The following is a 6,598-nucleotide window of genomic DNA, read 5'->3' as shown; positions in this document are numbered from 1 at the left end:
CCTTCTTAAAAATGTTTCTAGAGCTACTAAAAAACTTGCATTTACAAAATAATTGATAAAAATATTTCTCTGGATTGTATAAGAAGAGAGACAGGGACCGCTGATAAGACATGGTATATGATATTAATCAGACTTGGTTTCTTTCTCTTGTTTCATCAGAGGCTGGACTTTCCTGGTTTTTAGTTTCTCCATTTTCTGCAGGTAAATCTTTGGTTTCCTAGTTAGCCACTTCGGCCTGCTTTCCCTTTGCTTCCTTTTTCCCTTTTGTTTGCACTTTTTTTTTTTTTTTTTTTTTTGTCTGCGGTATTGTCCTTTCCTGCCGCCTTTTTTTAGCTTCGGTTCCACTTTTGCAGGAGCAGGTTTAGCTGACAACTTCTCCGACCAGCTCCTGGGTTCCTCCTTCCCAGAGAGCCTTCGCAAAGTTGGGCTAATTGTCAGCTGCCACTGGAGCTACTGAGACCCTGCTCTTGATTTCTTTATAGTCTTTGCTATGTGTGGAAAAGTACAGGAAGGTGGAAGTCTAAGCTCCCCACTTGCCTTTTCTGGCATGAGTTGGGGTTAGCCATAGCTTTCTTCTGTGTGACTGGAGTAGAATGGTTATTGTCTATACATTCTTGCTAAGCTGCCCATTTCCTGATTCTTTGGCTAGAAAGAGAGGTTTTTCTGTTTGTGCCCCTTGGCTTTCCTAGGTTATTGTTTATTTCAGATCAAAGTCTGGGATAAAGGAGCCAAAAAGAAAACCCAAGAAACTGACCATGTTCTCCACCCTCCACCAGTCCCGTCCCCCCTACCCCGCCCTCCCACCTTAGGACTGGAGCTCCCTAACTAGTCTGCTTTCTTTCCAAATTTTTCAGAGACTTACGTTTCTTTTATATACAATACTCAAGATTCTTAGTTGTACTTAGTGGGAGAAATGGGAAAAAGTATGTTTATTCCATCTTCCGAGAAGTAGTCCATTCTGTTACTTTTTAGCTTCTCTGAATCATTTTGCTTTAGGATTTTCTTTGTATACAGCACATATTTGGGTCTTGATTTGTACGCCAAATTGAAAATTGTTTTCTTTAAATAAGGGAATTAAATTCATACACATTTACTGATATGACTAATATGTTTGGTCTCAATTTTCATATTTTATCATTATGCACATTCTATTGTATTTGCTATGCATCTTAATATATGAGATGGACATTCTTTGTGTTGTTTGTTTATGTTTATTATTTATTTATTATTTGCCTCTAGGATGATTTGTATTTTTATTCTAGTGGTTACTTTTGTATTTATTCCTTTCCACCTTTTCTTATCTAAACTTTTACTATCTGTTTTACACTATTTTATTATCCTTTTATACACACCTGTTGCCTAGAGAGCATTTTTTTCTGTTTTTTTTCTCTTTCTTTTATTGTTCTATTGTTTAATTGCTTAATTTCTACTTTGTCATAGCATATAATATTTATATCTGAGTCTTCCGTCTTTACCCCATTTTTTTTACACTTATATGTACATTTATATATTTTAATGCACTCATCATTGATCCTCTTCCTGAAGATTTCCCAATCATTACTTGGTTAGATAAAATTCATCCTCTAGTAAATTTCTCAAGAGCTACTGAGTACAGAATCTCCTAAGCTCTTATATGTTAGAAATGACTTTACTATGCTGACATTTGAAAAACAGATTGGTTGGACATAAACTCCTTTTTAAAATACTTTATTTTATTGAATATTTTTATGAAGATTGATTCATGGTTGTCTTGTTTTGTATTTGGTTTTGAAAAGGTCTGATGTCCATCTAATTATTTTGATTTTGTAAAGTATTTGAATTGTTTGCTTCGAGGTCTTAAAGATTTTATCTTTATCTTTGAAATCTAGTTATTTTACTAAAAAATGCTTTTATCATTTTGCATTAATTTTTGCCAGCTACCCAGTGAACCTTTCAATATGCAGATTCAGATAATTTTAAAATTTTTCTGGAATTTTTCTTGGACTATAGTGTTACATATCATTTCTGTCACTATTCTATTGTGGTTTTTTTGTTGTTGTTTTTCAGTGACTCTGATAATACTAATATTATTCCTACTTTACCTGTCTTCCATTTCCACTATCTTCTTTCTGACTCCTTTTACTTATTTGTGTCATTTTCATATTTTTTGGTAATTTTCCTGCCTGTCTTCAATTCTCCGTATTACATCGTCATTTGACGCCATTCTGCCTTAACACATTGTAATTTTCTAAGAAATTTTTTTAAATTCCATTTCTTTTCTGGATTTAATCAACTCTTTATTTCTCTCTCTCTCTCTCTCTCTCTCTCTCTCTCTCTCTTTGGCGCATTCCTGTTTTCATTTCTGATTCAAAGTATTTTCTATCCTTAAATGTTTGTTTGAGTATATTTACTCCCCCCATTGTATTTGCCTCTCTCTCTCTCTCTCTCTCTCTCTCTCTCCAGAATATATATATACACATATATTTATTCTGGTTGTCTATAGCCTTCTGATAGAGGTAATCATGTTTTTGAGGCTATCATACTTTCTTCTTTGCTTTATATATTTTCTACATTTAGTAAATGTTACGCTTACCCTAGACTTTCAATAAATATAAAACATTTCTATATTTTAGTATTTATAGACACAGTAACTTGAATAATTATTTCTTATGAAAATGTTTAATTATACCATTATAAACTGTAGCTTAAAAAGGGAAGCAAATACTTATTACCTTGCTCGGAACTTTTGAGACTGGGATATTTTTTTTGTTTGTTTTTGCTTATATGCTTCTACTCATCTACCCATTAAACAAGGTGAAGGAATATCTGTCTAGTGCAGCATTTCTTAAAGCTCCCTGGAAGCTCCCTACAAGGTCCAAGGTGATGTCCACCCTGCTGGTGTGAAAACCATACTTTGAGTAACAAAGTAGTGATGCTGTATATTACAGGCTTCTTTCATGCTATTGAAATGGTCACTTGTATTGTTTATTTGGTTTCAAATTAGTATCTGTTATCTTGATATCTATAATGTTTTCTATAAAGGAAGACTTCTTTGAGGGGCAACATCTGAACTGAGATATGAGAAATCCACAAAATCCTCCTGTATCTGTTGATACTTTCTTCCTTTACCTAGAGAGATTTATGTAATCCCAACCAGGCCTTTACATGTAGGGTTATTCTTATATCAGTTCTACCTCAATTACTTCCTTATCACGTTATTCCATGGTCTGTTCACTTTCTGTCTTCTTGGAAGCCATGGACTCTGTAGTACGCATTGCCCTTTCGGCTACTAGACTAGCTGATTAAGAGAATTCGAAAAACATTTTCAATGTTGGGGTTAGTCAGGGAGCCTTACTGCCTGAGGGATTCTGCACCATGAGTAAAAAGTGCAACTACCTTGAAGCCAGGTATCTGGGTCAAAATCTGGAACTGTATATGTATATTTTACATGTAAAATTAAGTTCACATGTAATTAAGTTTTACATGCAATTTCAGAGATGACCTTTATTATGTTTGCGTCCATGATGGACCATACTACCCTTCTCTTATGTCAAATTAATATTTTTATAAATCTAATTATTTTGGGAATAACACAATTATATTGCATTAGAATTTTTGTGTTAAATGTGAACATTTAAAAATAACCATATTTATATAGGCTTCTTTGGGCACATCTTCACTTATCAAAATATTAGTAGACTCAACAAAAAAGAAAAAGCTGTGCCTCTCTCAAGCTCTAAGAAACTCTGCTTGAAATGTAGCTGCTGTATATTAATCTTTGTTGCAGAGATGGTTAGGAAGAAGAGTTGGAGTCTGGAAATGCTTTTACTAACATGGATAAGGGAGAGGAGGATTGACAATGCTAGCAGCCCCCACCCCTGTTTCCATGGCTTTTTATTCTCCCTCACAAAGCTGGCTTTGCATCATTAGTTACTATTAGGTTAGCAATTAGTTACTATTAGGTTAGCAATTACAAAGTACAGCCAATTCCCAGACTCAGCCTCAAGGCCACGACCGTGTGTTATCAGCTATTTCTTCTCAGGTAACTTTTCCCCATCCTCGTCCCTAGAGCAAGAAGTCCCAGAATAGGTCAGGCATGTGTGCCTTCCCTGCAATCTGTCCTTGTGTGCAAGTCCACTTCTGCTTCTGATCACCTTGTTGCTCCAAGCACCAGGCATCCCACCAGGACTGCAGATGTTTCTCACAACATATCCCCCTTTTCTTTTTGCGGAATTTTATTCAGCATTACTGAGAACACAGCAGCCTGTGTCTTTCTTAGTCTTTGGCTTCTTGAGAATCTCTTCCAGACTAAACAAAGAAAAATAAGTGACAAACAAATTACAATCCAAGAAGCGATAGATGAGCCCAATAACCCATGACTTTGTGGAATAGGATATAAGTCTTCGATACTATTGACCATGCTTTGTAGCACTGCGATCCCCTGTAATTCAGGGATCTGTTTTTAAAAAGTGTCAGCAATATGTGTTTGTAAATCTGTAATTAAACCTGAGGCATTACCATACCCCAAAATATGCTGTTTTACTTTATCCATTCTAACATACTTTCATTATACAATACAGGAGTTATACAAAAAGAAGTAGTATTCCAATCACATTTAAGTTGCACACGTTTCTGCAAACTAACAATTTGATCTCCTAACAATATAACTGCTTGCTGTAAATCTGCTACTTGACTTTGCAATACAGAGTCAATTTGTCTTTGAGAAGTCCATAACTGTTCAGCATCCCGATGTCAGGTTCTAACATAATCAGCAGTCTGTACAGATTGATGCAGAGCTACTCCAGCCGCAGCAGCGGCAGCAGTAACAGCGATGATACCCGCAACAGCAGCAATCAGCATGCCAAGGAATCTTTTAGCTCTTCTTTTAATGTGCTCCATCAGTTGCTGCAATACCATAGTGGCAGGAGAGTCCTGCCAGGGTTGAGACAATTAAACTGGCATCCATACTCCAGTTCTAGCTCTAAGAATATATAAGCTTTCATATGATTTGTTAAAAGGAATAGAAGAGTTAATACAAGTGTAAAAAGAACAGTATTTACATGAAACATAACCTAAAGTTTCATTTCACCCCACCTTGTCCTTCATAACGATATAGGGGAGCCTAACACAGGCTTGAGCAAAGTGAGTAACATTCCGATGAAAGGTGATATGAGAAGAACTCCCAGATTGAACTATGTAACCCTTCCAGGCATGCATGGGAAATAAAGCAGCTCCTAACTTCCAAATATGATTCTGTATCCCGTGATGGAGTAGTTGAGGAGATGGGGGCGGGGGGGAGGGACCCTCCATCATGCCAGATGATTGTGTTATTACTAGTTCCGTCTGAAAAAAACACTTACTAAACCATTCTCTATCTTTCGGTGCCACCGCAAATTTACTTTTCCTCCCTTTGCTCGGGCGGAGCCAGAAGGACTCCAATCAATGTCTCTTCCATAAGAAGTATTAACTAAAACCCGAGCTTGTTCAGCTTGATACTGAGTCCACTGAACCCAACGTTCAAGCGTCTGAACTTTCGGAGTGGCACACCACAGCAAATCTGGTGGAGAGGTGTCATCCACAGGTTCTGTAACATTTTTAAATCCTACCATACTTAACAAAAACAAGTGACCTACCCCAGCATTCTGTTCAGAAGTCTGCCAAATTGTCAACCATGCTTGAGCACCCAGCTGTAAACAGTGCTCTCCAGCTCCCATGCAAATTGGCATCTCTTCCGTTCCCACCAAATAGTTCTCAATCACTCTCCCTTCTTCTTTAGGACTGAGAGGCCCTCTGGTATCATAAGGTCCAGTTTATGTTAATTAGAATCATTAACATAAACTACCACTGAAGCATCTCCCCATCCCACTGCCTTATTTAAAAGGGGATTGGGCACACATGTCCAATATGAATAATTTCCTGTCTCAGCTTGTACCCCACTTACCTGTGCTGTAATCAGGGCTGTCATTGCAAGGAAGAGAGAAGTTGGAGTTATCTCCTGACCCGACTCAGTGACAACCTGCCACTTCTCTCCGCTCCCGGAGCCTGACATTCTTGGCTGGGACCCAAAGCTTCTCTGTTCCTGTAGAGATATAAGCAAAACCTCAGCCCCATTTCAGTACCTCAGCAGGCACCCAATCCCCTTTCAGATCCTTGTAGTAGACTGGCTGCTGCAAAGGCTCACTGGCCTGTTTCACCCAATGCTGATGAGCTGCTGTGCTGCCTTGTTCATCTTGATTTAAAAAATTTAAAGTATATAATGCTCTATTAAGCCTTTATCTTGGGGTATTCCATATTCCCCTTTTTTGTTTTATAAGCTTATCCTTCTTTGAAATGTTGCAGGAGACACTCCAAGGGTGTCTTCTGTGAACTCTGGTTTCCCTCCATCGCTTGCGCAGAGAACACAAAACAGAACACAAAACAGACACTCAGACAAAGACAATTACTGGGGTGTAGGTGGACCCAGAGAAGTTCGCCACCTACCACTGAGACAAGACTAAAGACAATAAACAGAACCTGACAACAGGGCACAGGAGGCAGCGTCCCTCAGCCTGGCCATGGTCCGGGAGATATGACTGCGTCCAGTCTCTCCACGGACCCCTAGCGACTGGTCAACAGAAAC

General features: G+C 38.0%; 1 pseudogene; it reads right to left on the bottom strand.

Moving 5' to 3' along the window:
• Positions 1-4,214: 4,214 nt before the first annotated feature.
• LOC118601685 lies at positions 4,215-6,346 on the bottom strand (annotated as a pseudogene).
• Between the last annotated feature and the right edge of the window lie 252 nt (positions 6,347-6,598).

The sequence above is a fragment of the Rousettus aegyptiacus genome, unplaced genomic scaffold (genome assembly GCF_014176215.1).
Source record: "Rousettus aegyptiacus isolate mRouAeg1 unplaced genomic scaffold, mRouAeg1.p scaffold_m13_p_4, whole genome shotgun sequence".
NCBI classification, from domain to species: domain Eukaryota; kingdom Metazoa; phylum Chordata; class Mammalia; order Chiroptera; family Pteropodidae; genus Rousettus; species Rousettus aegyptiacus.
The sequence above is the reverse complement of the archived record's forward strand: the minus strand, read 5'-3'. Positions and strand labels throughout refer to the sequence as shown.